The following is a 15,623-nucleotide window of genomic DNA, read 5'->3' as shown; positions in this document are numbered from 1 at the left end:
CTTCCACCTTAAAAAATGTGAATGATGTAAGATTCCATGACTAATCAATGCTTGGACACTGTTCAAGTTAAAAACTAGAACCTGAAATAAAAACAAACAATCCTGGAAGCTTTTGGCATTTGTGAGACTGAAGCTCATTTGTCAGAAATGTGAATAAATTATTAATGATTAATACTGAAGAAAAGAGAAACTGCAGAGAGGCTTCCTTTGAATATTCAGAACACATGAGAATTTGAGTGTCATTAACAACACTGACGATTGATGCCTTTTTTTAATCGCTTGTAGCACCATTTCAGAGTCAGACAAGTTAGTGAATCTGGAGTCACACAGACCAGTCTAGGTTAGAGTCATAGATGTGAACCATTTATGATAATCCAATAGCTTCATGGTTACAATTACTTCTGTCTCTACTAACTTCAGGATCACATGGTTATGTCTTAAAAGAATGTACTGTTCAAAGACCAACTTATTGAAACTCCATGTCTGAGTGATTAAAGGAGTGTATGATATTCTATTCCAGATGTGTCAACAATACATAAAAACGCAGAAAACCTACAGCACAATACAGGCCATTCAGCCCACAAAGTTGTGCCAAACATGTCCCTACCTTAGAAATTATTAGACTTACCCATAGCCCTCTATTTTACTAAGGTTCATGTACCTATCTAAAAGCCTCTTAAAAGACACTATTGTATACACCTCCACCACAGTTGCCAGCAGCCCATTCCATGCACTCACCACTCTCTGAGTAAAAAACTTACCCCTGACATCTCCTCTGTACCTACAACCCAGCACCTTAAACTTGTGTCCTCTTGTGGCAACCATTTCAACCCTGGGAAAAAGCCTCTGACTATCCACACAATCAATGCCTCCCTTCATCTTGTACACCTCTATCAGGACACCTCTCATCCTCCTTCATGCCAAGGAGAAAAGGGTGAGTTCACTCAACCTATTCTCATAAGGCATGCTCCCCAATCCAGGCAACATCCTCATAAATCTCCTCTGCACCCTTTCTATAGCTTCACATCCTTCCTGTAGTGAGGTGACCAGAACTGAACACAGTACTCCAAGTGGAGTTTGACCAGGGTCCTATATAGCTGCAACATTACCTCTCAGCTCTTAAACTCAATCCCACAATTAATGAAGGCTAGTGAACTGTATGCCTTCTTAACCACAGAGTCAACCTGCGCAGCTGCTTTGAGTGTCCTATGGACTCAGACTCCAAGATCCCTCTGATCCTCCACACTGCCAAGAGTTTTACCATTATTGCTATATTCTGCCATCATATTTAACCTACCAAAATGAACCACCTCACACTTATCTGGGTTGAACTCCATCTGCCACTTCTCAGCCCAGTTTTGCATCCTATCAATATCCCGCTGTAATCTCTGATAGCCCTCCACATTAATACATTACAGTGTTAATGAAATTACAAAAGAAATTATAATATAACAATTAATGGATAGTTCAAGTTCAAGGTTAATTGTCATTCAACCGGACGTGAATACTCATGAATACAGGCCAAGCGAAACAGTGTTACTCCAGGCCAAAGAATAGAAGTAGATAATTCATTCTTTGATATGATGTGTCCAAAGTAAGCAACAGGGCAGGGAATTACAGAAGCTGTATGGTGTACTCAATAGAATTTTTGTTAGTTATTTGCATAATTGTCTGGTGATTTTGCCTAGACCCTCTGGGAGTTGAATGCCAATAGGTTCAGCCAATTTCTAAAGTGGTCATTCCTCAGAAATATGATTAAACGTTTCTCAGTTGCCCTAAATAGTATAGAATCTATTGGAATCTTGCTGCACTGAAGACCAAAGCTTTTGTATCTGGAAATATAACATGCTGGGAGGAGTATTATCTAATTTGCTTAAATGGAATAGGTAAATTTCAGTATCAAAGTAATAAAAATTAATGATCTAATCAGTGTGAAAGACAGATCTAAATGCCTGCTATATTAGGCTGCTAATTTTTGCCACACTGAAAATGTACTGATATTATTCAATGACCTCAGTCAAATTCTATCTTTTAACGAGAAAACTTCAATTATTCGTATGCTAGGCTCTGTTAAGAGCCCAGGGGACCTGAACTCATGGTTACAGATACTGTTCATATATAAATAGTGCATGGGCAAGTTGAGTATCTGAGTGATTGTGAGAGGGTGTCTCAACCATTCCTTCATTAGGGTCTTGATCACACTATAGGTAGCTGAATTCATAGAGCTACACTGAAGTCTCTGGACTGAAGATAACAATGGACTAGCAACAGTGGACATTCTAGTGTGTGACATAAGAAATTAAAACCTGAGAGAGAATCTTATTAAGGCTGTTGGCTTGCAGCAATATTGTCAGCCTTGGAAAAAGATAGTGTGGGAGTACTTCTGAGAACTGGAATGACTCTTTAACTATTTCATTTTCGTGATAATTGACCCAAGAGATGAATATACCAGCAGCATTGAACTACAATATCAGTCATTCTTCTTTGCTTCACATGGGTACTCAGTGCTTCTCCTCACCTATTGCTTCCTTTAGATTGTGATGAGGTGAGGACCACACTTTAATAAACACTGATTAGTCACATCCTGCATTCTTCCTGCTTGGTGACTGGTGAATCCTCTGCAACATGAACTCTCTGCAACATAAAAAGTCATTTTCCAATATTTATTTTCCCCGGTCCAATGTAGTTTTGTGGAGAATACTGAACACATGGGAATGATTTCAAACAGAATTAATAAATGTATTGGCATAAAGTCCAAGCAGTTGCCAACTTATTGTCCAAATGGCAGATAATTATTGTGATGATCAAATGTTATGGTGTCTCTTTCAGCTTGGTAAAGTGGTTTCATTCCCCATTTTTGTGCCAAGATTAAATCTTGAATGTGCATTGACTATTGATTACAGTATTTGCTGACCTGAGGACAAAACAGTGAAGGAATTAGTATCAATGAGCCTACCAATAAGTAATTGGATGGTTGAGGAATGATCAAAAATAATTGCAGCATTGGTGTGTGATATGAAATGAGTAATGTTAAGGTTCTCCTAATCCAAGAAGTCTGCACAATACGTCAGCACAGCTCTAGAATAGCTTTGATTCTTACTGGTGTTTAATTGCTGTTATATCCTTCATGGGTGAATGTTACTTAATCATCATGACAATCTGCTGAAGCAGTAGCAATTACTTGTATCAATACAGTCAATAGAAGGAGTTTTGAAGATAGGGTCTAATGACCCAACTCTAGCAGATTTCTAACTACGAATCAAGGATATCTTGCCAGGCATATAACATCTGCAAAACAATACAGGAAATACAGCACTGTGTAAGCAATGTAGATGGAAGATGCACAATTATTAATGTATTGCTAATCTTCTGGAACTGAAATTACTTTATATGACATCAGTAATGAAAGCATTACTCTTCCTGTGGTTCCTGAGAAGATTTAAATCAAGTTAATCAACCACTTTATAAGGTAGCTTGTTATACACAGATGCTCATAGTATTATTAATATTATACTGCAGCGTTTCAAGCTCATATCTTGAGTGCAGTGAACCCATTAACCAGATAATGCAAAAGATGCAGTGGATATTTTTTTAGTGGAACCTGAGATACAAAGCCTGAATAGAAAGCCATTTTTTCTCAACTGAGTGATTTTGACAATGGCTGCACTGGAGGAGTAAAAGAAGGGTTTAACCAACTTAAAGTCAAACTAAAACAGTCAGGGTGTCTGTATATGAAATTGGCAGACATTCAGAAGTAGAATTTCAACATTAGCTGTTCAATCACTAACAAGTGCTGTCTAAGCCTCAGTGCTACTTTAATGTAAGGCAGATGCTGATTTTTCACTTATCTTACTTGTGCTTATTCAACCTGTCACTGGCAGTTGTAGCAGTCTGGACGAGATGTAAGTTGGAGCAGGCAGAGTCCATTTTATGGATTAGTTTCATGTTCAGTTCAATTTCCAAAGCTGGATGCCTTTCAGAACCCTATTTTATAACAAGCATTAGTTTATGCAGTAGTCCCTTCTCCTTGAAGGATATCTTGTCTCATTGCCTGTAGATGCAACATCTCAAATCACTCTCATGCATGTAAAACTAACCAATCTTCATTTCCTTGTAAGTAGATACTTTTCCTCACATTTCTGCACCATGCAATAACTTTGAGGGTAAAAAACAAGAAGCAGTATGGACTCCTTCGCTTTTGACTTAGGCTGGGAAATTGATGCCACAGCATGATTTCATTTATTTATTTATTGAGATGCTGTGCAGAATAGGCCTTTCTGGCCCTTTGAGCAGTACCAATAAGCAACCCCTGATTTAACCAGATATTTTTGTAGAGATCTAGAATGGAAGTCACTGATGACTATTGCTGATTACTTTCTGTCACTGGATGTTTGACCTTCCAACACAAGTTACACTGCAGGTTAACACAGTCTCCACATCATATGATGTTATTCAGTAGATGTTATACGATGTTATACAGCTGCAGGTACAGCAGGCGGTGAAAAAGGCAAATGGTATGTTGGCATTCATAGCAAAAGGATTTGAGTACAGGAGCAGGGAGGTTCTACTGCAGTTGTACAAGGCCTTGGTGAGACCGCACCTAGAATATTGTGTGCAGTTTTGGTCCCCTAATCTGAAGAAAGACATTCTTACCATAGAGGGAGTACAGAGAAGGTTCACCAGGTTGATTTCTGGGATGGCAGGACTTTCATATGAAGAAAGACTGGATCAACTAGGCTTATACTCACTGGAATTTAGAAGATTGATGGGGGATCTTATTGAAATGTATAAAATTCTAAAGGGATCGGACAGGCTAGATGCAGGAAGATTGTTTCCGATGTTGGGGAAGTCCAGAACGAGGGGTCACAGTTTAAGGATAAAGTTTTAGGACCGAGATGAGGAAAAACTTCTTCACACAGAGAGTGGTGAATCTGTGGAATTCTCTGCCACAGGAAACAGTTGAGGCTTGTTCATTGGCTATATTTAAGAGGAAGTTAGATATGGCCCTTGTGGGTAAAGGGATCAGGGGGTATGGAGAGAAAGCAGGTACAGGGTTCTGAGTTGGATGATCAGCCATGATCATACTGAATGGCGGTGCAGGCTCGAAGGGCCGAATGGCCTACTCCGGCACCTATTTTCTACGTTTCTATGTCATCCACTCAGCTAACGGGAATCACTCATGTGAACGAGCCAGCCCCAACCAGTTTCTCCTCGCCTTCAGTTACCTAGTTGCCTTTTTGTGCTAACTATCTATTCTCTCTTGTTATGTGGCTCCTCATGGCTTGATATTTTGGAGCTGATCATTAAAGTTATCACTCCTCCTAAGTTGCCTCTGCTGCTGTGGTTTTGAGTCAAACCTCCTGTACAGTTCCTGACAATGCCTGAAAAATGAAATCAAATTAGGAAATGCTGAAAAATACCCAATGGGTCTGGAAAGGGAAACAAAGTTACAGCATGGTCAATGCAGTTTTCCAGGATTGGGAAAAGATAGAGACAAATGCAGTTTGAAGCTGTAGAGAAAAGAGCCAAAAGCTGTAGGGTAGTCTTAGGGTGGAAATTTGAAGGGAATAAATGAAACCGATGGTGGTGGTGCCAGATAAGGGAGGGTGATGGAGACTGGTGACTAACAGAAGTGTCTCGGGTGGGTGGGGGGGGGGCAGATGAAGTTATATCTGAAGCATCAGGAAGTTTCAGAGTACAAGTATTGAATGCTGAAAATGTGAGATATGAGACTGCTGAGTATTTCCAGCATCTATTTTCATTTCATAGCACAGAGTCACAGTTCATAAAGCTTCTGCATCAGTGTCATAGAGTCTTACAGATGTACAGCACAGAAACAGGTCCTCCAGCCCATCTAATCCATGCCAAAACCATTTAAATTGCCTACTCACAATGACCTGCACCGGGACAAGAACCCCCATATCCCTACTATTCAGGTACCGATCCAAACTTTGCTTAAACATTGAAATTGAGCTCACATGCACCACTTGTGCTGGCATTTCATTCCACACTCCTGTGACCCTCTGATTGAAGAAGTTTCTGCTCATGTTCCCCTTAAACTTCACCTTTCACCCTTAACCCATGTCCTCTGGCTATAGACCCACCAACCTCTGGAAAAAGTGTCAGAGACTTGATAGAGGTGTTTAAGATGAGGTGACCTGATAGGGGTGTATAAGATGATGAGAGGTATTGATTGTGTGGATAGTCAGAGGCTTTTTCCCAGGCTGAAATGTCTGTCACAAGAGGACACAGGTTTAAGGTGCTTGGGAATGGGTACAGAGGAGATGTCAGGGGTAAGCTTTTTTACTCAGAGAGTGGTGAGTGCATGGTATGGGCTACCGGTGATGGTGGTGGAGGTGGATATGATAGGGTCTTTTAAGAGACTCCTGGATAGGTATATGGAACTTAGGAAAATAGAGGGCTATGGGTAACCCTAGTAATTTCTAAGGTAGGGACATGTTCAGCACAACTTTGTGAGCTGAAGGGCCTGTATTGTTCTGTAGATTTTCTATGTTCTATGTTTCTATGTTAGAACCAGCTTCAATCCTGACCTTAAAGGTGACCTGTGTGGAGTTTGCTTATTCTCCTTATAGCCCCATAGACTTCGCATGATTGGTGGGTTAATTGGCAACTGTAATTGTGTGTATGTGATTGGTAGGATATGGAAGGGGAAGGTGTTGATAGAAATGTTGGGAGAATAAAATAAATGGGATTAATGTAGGTTTAGCGTAAAAGAACGGTTGATAATCAACACAGATATGGTGGGCTGTATTGCCTGTTTCCTTACAGTAAGTTCCTTACATACATACGTGGATGTCCAGGTGTCAATGAGCATTCACTACTTCTATTTCAAAAGCCCAGGATTTGCTGAGTATAGGTTTCATTACTCAATGTTTCCTATATTTCGCTATATCTTTGGGCAATGCAAGAATCTAAGATGGAACACAGGATGCTGTTGTCTGCAAGAGTTATTTAATTTAATTGATTAAATTCAGGCCAATAGTTGTGGGGATGCAGTTAGGAGATTCCAATAGCAAGAAGATTAAAGGTATATTATTGCATAAGTGCATAAGACCATAAGATATTGGAGCAGAATAAGGCTATTTGGCCCATCGAGTTTATTCCATCATTTCATCATGGCTGATCCGTGATTCTTCTTAGCTCCAGTCTCCTACCTTCTCCCCGTATCCCTTCATGCCCTGACCAATCAAGAATCTATCAACCTCTGCCTTAAAAATACATAAAGACTTGATCTCCACAGCTGCCTGTGGCAACGAATACCACACGTTCACCATTCTCTGGCTAAAGAAATTCCTTCTCAACTTCATTCAAAAAGGACACCACTATATCCTGAGGCTGTGTCTTCTGGTCCTAGACTATCGGGAACATCATCTCCACATCCACTCTTTAAACATTTGATAGGTTTCAATGAGGCCACCCCTCATACTTCTGAATTCTGGTGAATATGGGCTCAGAGTCATCAAACGCTCTTCATATGAGAAGCCATTCAATCCTGGAATCATTTTTGTGAACTTCCTTTGAACCCTCTTCAGTTTCAGCACATCCTTTCTAAGACAAGGGGCCCAAACCTGCTCACAATACTCTAAGTGAGGCCTTACCAGTGCTTTATAAAGTTCAACATTACATCTTTGATTTTATACTCTAGTCCTCTTGAAATGAATGCTAACATTGCATTTTCCTTCCTCAACACAGATTCAACCTGCAAGTTAACCTTTAGGGAATCCTTCAAAAGAATATAGTCAACCCTTTCATTTTTTCTACTAAAGTGCATCACCATATGCTTCCTAACACTGTATTCCATCTACCACCACTTTGTCCATTCTCCTAATCTGTCTAACTCCTTCTGTAGCCTCTCTACTTCCTCAAAACTACCTGCTCCTCCGCCTTTCTTTGTATCATTCACCATCTTTAAACTTATTTAAAGAGCACAGTCTACAAATTAGTGTCAAAGACAAAATTTTTGCTCATTACATGATGTACGAACAACCATTATGGCTGTGGGTCTGCTGCTACAAATGGGTAACCTTGGGTCTTGAGTATTCCTGGTAAGGAGTTTGATAGAGCAGGTCTGCCACAATTTCTCCTTCTTCCCCCACCACTCCCCCCCCCCCCCCCTCCAGTAGCCATGAAATTCTCCTTATCTCTGTCTGGCAGTGCTGACGTCATGCTTATAGAATGCATATGCTCAGTAGAAGAGTTAATTTTGGGGGATGGGGAAAAGAGTGTGCTCCTGGAAAATGATCAGTTGATTTTATTGCATGATATCATTGCGAGCTTATGGTGATGAATGTGTTTGTGGACATTTGTGATTGTGAAGAAGGATGTGACTACCTGTACTTTGGTTTTGTGTAATTGTTCAGGCTCACGGTAACAACTTCCCTGCACCTCTCGCATTCTAAAGAATGGTCTACCCCTTCACTCCTAGCGTGAGAAGATCGCTGATTACAGATCTCTTTTGGTAAGTGAAGAGAGAAGGAGGGTGTGGGATGGTCTATTACTTTCAGACTGAAGTTTTGGAGCTACGGTCCTAAAGGTATGATGATATATCTGTATTTTGTTGTTTTTGCTATTTTGTCATTTTTTTGCACTTTTTCTAAAAGTTTTCCACCTCTGGCACTTCGTTGCAGCCTGTCCTCTGATTTTTAATGTCCACACTGTCATAAAGGTACACGACCCTCACCAAAACCTGATGGTGTAACAGAGTTGCACCTCTCCCTTTGCTGCAAGGAGCAACAGTGGAAATAAGTTAAATCTGGCATATTGCAGGATGAAGATCATTTGTTGATGGTTGACGGTTGGACCCAGCCCAGAGACCTGCCTTGGGGCTTTGCTTCATCCAGTTCATTGTGAAGGGTTTTGACTGGCTGGAGAAAGAGGGAGTTAAGACTGGAAATCAAGGTATGGCTTACAGGGATTGGTGATGGGGGATGACAGACAGGTACAAAAGATAATCAAAACAGCAATAAAATTCAAACTTTTCCTACATGTGAATATCACTAATAGCCTGTCCAGATCCAACCACATTGATGTCACAGCTAAAACTGCTTACCAACCCCTTTGCTTTCTCAGGAGGCTAAAGAAATTTGACATGTCCCTATTGACCTTTATCATTTTTTATCAATCCATCCTATCTGTATACATAATGGCTTGGTATGGCAACTGCTCTTCATGTGACCACATGAAACTTCAGAGAGTTGTGGACACAGCTCAGCACATCATGGAAACCAGCCTTCCCTCCATGAACTCTGTCTATACTTCTCACTACCTCAATAAAGCAGCCGGCATAATCAAACAACATAACCACCTTTGGAAATTTTCTCTTCTCTCCTCTTCCGTCAGGCAGAAGATACAGAAACTTGTAAGTACGTACCACTAGTCTCCAGAACAACTTCTATCCCACTGTTATCATACTCTTGAATGAACCTATTGTACGGTAAGATAAACTCTTGGACTCACAATCTATGTCGCTATGATTTGGCATTTTATTGTTTACCTGGACTGCACTTTTCAGCAGCTTTTACATTTTATGTTGCATTGTTATTGCTTCACCTTATTCTAGTACAATGCACTGTGTAGTGATGTGATCATTATGAACAGTATGAAGGGCAAACTCTTCACTGTATCTTATAATAAAGCAATACCAATAGCACTTCTCATACCTTTTCATCCAGAAGGCCAGAGCATAGGGAATAGAAGTTGCATTACAGTGATAATAAGTCCTGGATAGACCACAGCCAGAGTATTTTGGCTAATCTGATCTCAAAGTCTTCAAAAATATGTATCAGCCACAAATAGAGTGAACCCTAGATTTAACAGAATAAGATCCAAGTGTTAAGTTATGAGAATCAATTACACAATCCATGGCTTTGTTCGCTGAAATTAATAAGGTTAAGACCTAATTAATATTTTCAAGATATTAATGGGAATTAATAATTGGAAAGCCTTGAACAAGTTTTGTTCTGCAAATGGCAATTGATGCCAGTTGATGAATAAATTTAAGTATTCCATTGTAAAACGAGGATGTAGATTGCATAGAATCAAGTATTAGATGAGCTCTGATACCACCAAATGGAACAGGTTCTAATGGTTAAAAGTTGTATTCTGGGCTTTATTTTCTGAAAAAAATAGCATGCCGAGTGAAGAAACCGTGCTTCTAAGCATGCAGATTTTTATGAAGAGGGTAATTTTTATGGAAATTTCCCTGGGCATAACTTGTCACTTATTACAATGTATCAATATACAGTAAAAAGCATAGCAACTAAAAGCTTTGTATATTCCACTTTCTGAAATCAGGCATAATATACAATGTTTATATAGCATCTGTGAGTCGCTAGGACAGCTGCTCTTTCTATACAGCAAAATCATTACATTATGGAAGACTCCAAGACCATTTGTGCGATTTATTTTCATCTGTTACCTCCTCATCTATTCAGTTTTCTTTTCCAAGCCAGAGTATCCATTAAATCTTTTTTTTAAGTTGCATTGGAAACTGCAATAGTATACAGGAATGTGTTTTGGCACCAGTTCACTTCTGGATACAGACAGTGTTCATAAAACACACAATCCTACTTTGTGATGGCTGTTGAACTCCCAAGGTTTTGCTTGTGGTTTGTGACACTATCCAAGTTCCCTTTAATTCCACATAATATCTGCAAGGCATAGGATTTCCCATTAATGAACTAAGGATTAATTCTGACTGATACTGGAGATGATTCACCCAGACTCAGAATGAACCATAAGTGACCTCAATGTGTCTAGCTGAGTAAGCTAACTTTTGCTGATTCAGCACTTCTTGAATGAGAAACGCATTTGGGATGACTTGCTGCCATTCCAATTTTGTGTATTCTGTGGGGCTGCAGACTCTTCCATAGGAAGCTGAATAGTTTGTAAATTGGTGCACTCCTTCAATGCTTACACAGCACTCAGAAAGCTTCAGAGTTGGGATCTAGGAAAATACCAATGTTGGTAAAAGTTTAATTAGGTAAACAACACACTTCAAGGTCATGTTTCAATGTTTCAATCTGGTCTGGATGATGCACCCTTTGAGGAGACTTTGAGACCATCCTTGAATCATTTCCTGTGTTCATGGTTATGGAGCTCAGTATAGAGTGTCCTTTTCAGGAGTCCAATGGCAGGCATGCAAATAATGTTCGCACATCAAAGCCAGGTTTCAAAAGTTTCAAAGATACAATTTAATGTCAGAGAAATGTATACAATATACATCCTGAAATGCTTTTTCTTTGCAAACATCCATGAAAACAGAGTGCCCCAAAGAATGAATGACAGTTAAAACGTTAGAACCTCAAAGTACCCCCAGTTCCCCTCCCTCCTGCACATAAGCAGCAGCAAGCAACGATCCCATCTTCTCCCACCAGCATATAAAAGCATCAGCACCTGCCACCAAGCACTCAAGTGTGCAGCAAAAGCAACAGCAAAGACACAAACTTGCATTTACCCCTAATAAGGGAGAAAAAGGTTTTCACAGCGAGAGGGGAGACATAACAAACAACTCACTGATTTACAATGTTAAATGTCCGTTGTGTTGCTTTTTCCAAGCTCTGTGCCCAAAGATCTCAGGTCTCTGAGCACACAGCCTTAGATCTTCCGTCTCCCATGACACACCAGTCTTCTGCTTGGACACCGACCTCTGATCCCTCCATCTCCAGAGCCATGAAAACTGAAGGTGAGTGGGACCCTTAGGCTGAACAACGGCCAGTTGTGAAACCTTAAGAACATGTCCCATTCCCACAGAGAACCGCAGTCAGCATGTAACTCCAGGTCAGGATCTTCAAAAGAACCCTGAAAGGGAAAAATAGAGATACTAAAGATGGGAATAGAGCTGTTTCTGAAGATGCAAGCAAAGGAGTCACCAGTAGGCGCCATCTTGACTAAGCTCCACCCTCCAGAACGAATCCTGCCTCAGTGCAGACAATATTGTTCTAGAGGAAGACACTGGCATTGGTTCACTGGTGTCCAATGGATCTAGAGGGCTTTCGAGAGTCTCAATTGGTGGTACCTCTCCCAGTGCTTCGAGATGCCTGCCATAGGTGGTCATATCTCAGGAGGTCAGGGTCAGTTAATTATGTGCTTTGTGATGATCTTGAAGTCCATATCATGGAACACTCTTGTCCTTCTACAGCCAGAGGCTATATGTTCATGGCATCAGCTTTCTTTGAGTGGTGTCTTCCAAAGACATATGAAGTTAAACATGTCAACCATCATTTGCTTTTGGACTTTTAGCGTACAGTGGGTGTAGGTTTGTAGAGGATCTCTGTTTTGCAGTATTAAATGTAAGACCAATTCTTTGACATGCCATACTGAACAAGTTAACAGTGACTTGGAGCTCAGCTTCCAAATGCACATAGGTGCAAGCATTTATAAATATTGTAGCACAGTGACTGAAGCTGGATGCCCTTGTTTCTGGAAAGGAGTTGACCAAACTTCAATGATTTAGATTCAGAGAGTCACAATGAGCATTAGCATAGAAATGCATCCTTCAGTGACCATGCTAAAAATCAAGCATCCATTTGTACACTTATCCTACCCTAAGCCATTTTATCTCCCATGAACTCCCCCCTATATCTAGATTCTATCACTCACATATTCCATAAGACTATAAAACATATAAGCAGAATTAGGCCATTCAGTCCATCGAGTCTGCTCCACCACTCCATCAGGGCTGATCCCGGATCCCACTCAACCTCACACATCTGCCCTCTAATCATATCCTTAGATGCTCTGACAAATCAGGAAACAATAAAATTCCACCTTAAATATACTGACAGACTTGGTCTCCATGCAGACTGTGGCAGAGCATTCCACAGATTCACTACTACTCTGGCTAAAAAAATTCCTCCTTACCACTATTCCAAAAGCTCGCCCTTCAACGTTAAGGCCTCTAGTTCTGGATACCCCCACCATAGGAAACATCCTCTCCACATCCACCCTATCAAGTCCTTTCAACATTCGGTAGGTTTCAATGAGATCCTTCCACACTCTTCTAAATTCCAGTGAATACAGGCCCAAAGCTGCCAAACACCCATCATATGTTAACCCCTTCATTCCTGAAATCATCTTCATGAACCTCCTCTGGATTCTCTCCAATGACAACACATCCTTTCTGAGATATGGGGCCCAAAACTGTTGATAGTACTCCCAAGTGTGGCCTGGTCAGCAATATCTCCTTGCTTTTATATTCTATTCCTCTAAAGATAGGTGCCAACATTGCAGGTAATCCTGGTAATACACAGTGGCCAATTATACATTTTTGGGGATGTTGGATGAAGCTAGAGCACATGGAAGAAACCAACGTGATCTGTTCCTGAGTGCACCTAAAACTGGGATTGATGAATTTCTAGATCTTAAAGGAGTCAATGGGACTGGAGACAAGGCAGAAAAATAGCAGGAAGAATATCCAAATTCTACACAGACAGCACTCAAGGTCAAGGCCATTTCTCCCATATATTCTGCAGATTAGTTCTACCCGAGTTGGAGACTCATTGGAGATGAGCTGAGGTATTGTGGTGACAGAGACTGAGAAAAGTACTGGGGCAATGACACCAGCATGCACTGAGATTAGGCATGTTGTGGTGAGAACATAAGAAATAGAAGCAGTGATATGTCATTTGGCACTTTGAGCCTCTGCCATTGAGCCTCTGAGGATGCTGTCCAAATTGCATGCCATCTTGGACAATGACTCCCATCCACTCCATAATGTACAGGTTAGGCACAGGAGTACGTTCAGCCAGAGACTCATTCCACTGAGATGTAACACTGAGCGTCATAGGAAGTCATTCCTGCCTGTGGCCATCAAACTTTACAACTCCTCTCTCGGAGTGTCAGACACCCCGAGCCAATAGGCTGGTCCTGGACTTATTTTCATTTGGCATGATTAACTTATTATTATTTAATTATTTATGGTTTTATATTGCTATATTTCTACACTATTCTTGGTTGGTGTGGCTGTAACGAAACCCAATTTCCCTCGGGATCAATAAAGTATGTCTGTCTATCTGTCTGTCATTCAACAAGATCATACATCTACATCAACACCATTGTCCTGCTTTATCCTCATATTCCTGGATTCCTCTAATATCTACTGAGAACTTTGAGTCCCTAGATGTAGATATTCCAATAGCTTGTCCTGGGAGATTGGAAGATTAGAAGGCACTTTAGTCAAGCAAGCACACAAGTTTCTCTTCTTCCTCAGAAAGCTAAGGAATTTCAACATTTCATAGAACGTAGAATATAGAAAACCTACAGCACAACACAGGCCCTTTGGCCCACACTGAGTACCGGACATGTACTTACTTTAGAAATTACCTAGGATTATCCATAGCCCTCTATATTCCCCCATTGAAAACAATGCATCACAGCTTGGTATGCAATTGCTCGGCTCTAGACCACAGGAAACTGCAGAGTTGTGGACATAGTTCAGTCCATCACGAAAAACATGGACTCGGTCTACACTTACTGCTGCATTGGGAAAGCAGCCAACATAATTAGATACTCCACCCACCACAGACGTTTTCTATTCTTCTCCCCCTTACATTGGGCAGAAGATACAAAGTTTTGAAAGCATACTCCATCAGACTCAAGGACGATTTCGATCCTACTATTATAAGATCCTTGAATGAATCTTTTGTAGAATGAAGACAAATTCTTGACCTCATAATCTACCATGCCATGGCCTTTACACCTTATTGTTCACCTGCACTGCATTTTGTTTGTAATGGTAACACTCTACTCTGCATTCTATTATTTCTCTCCTCTTTGTACTACCTCAATGTATTTATATCTTCAGATTCTCTGTGTTTGTGGCATGCAAAACAAAGCTTTTCGCTGTATCTCGGTACACATGACAATAATAAACCATTTACAAATGACTAATTCAGTTATCTATCAATCTTAGTTTTAAATATAAACAATGACTGAACCTCCACAGAGAATTCCAAAGAAATCCAACCTTCCACTCGCTACTAGCACCCAATGAGTGAATACATTTCCCCTTATTTCAGACCTGCATGTTCTACGTCTTATTCTGAATAAGTAACTCAACATCCCTGACTGGAAAAACATCCTCCCTGCATCTACCATGTCAAGCCCTCTGAGAATTTTGTGCATCTGAATGGGATTCTTCTGAATTTTGGAGATTAGCCTAGCCTATTCAACCTCTTGTTATTTGACAGACTGCTATACCATGAAGCAGCTGGTGAACTTGCACTCTACTCCGTCCTTTCATAGTACTCCAGCTGTGGATACACCACGGTCTACAAAACTACTAAGATCACAACTTGCATGCCATCACGTTGCAAACAAATCAGAAGACAATATTTGACAGGCTGCCTAATTTGAGAATGATACCACACATTTATTCTCAATTAATGGAGTCAAGAGGTCAAATCCAGTGGGATTGTTCCGACCTCTTCCTGCAGCTCCCTGTGAGCTGATACGTGATGAAGATCAAGGTTATTAAGTCTCTCAATGGATGGAATCCACACTGTGGTTTGGGGTGAAGCCCTTCATCCACTGAGAGGAAGTGGTTGAGAAAGACTCTGACAATAACTTTCTCAGTGGAAACAGCAGGAAGACCTTTCTATGGC

Source organism: Hypanus sabinus, chromosome X1 (assembly GCF_030144855.1).
Source record: "Hypanus sabinus isolate sHypSab1 chromosome X1, sHypSab1.hap1, whole genome shotgun sequence".
Lineage (NCBI taxonomy): Eukaryota > Metazoa > Chordata > Chondrichthyes > Myliobatiformes > Dasyatidae > Hypanus > Hypanus sabinus.
This window is presented reverse-complemented; position numbering follows the sequence as displayed.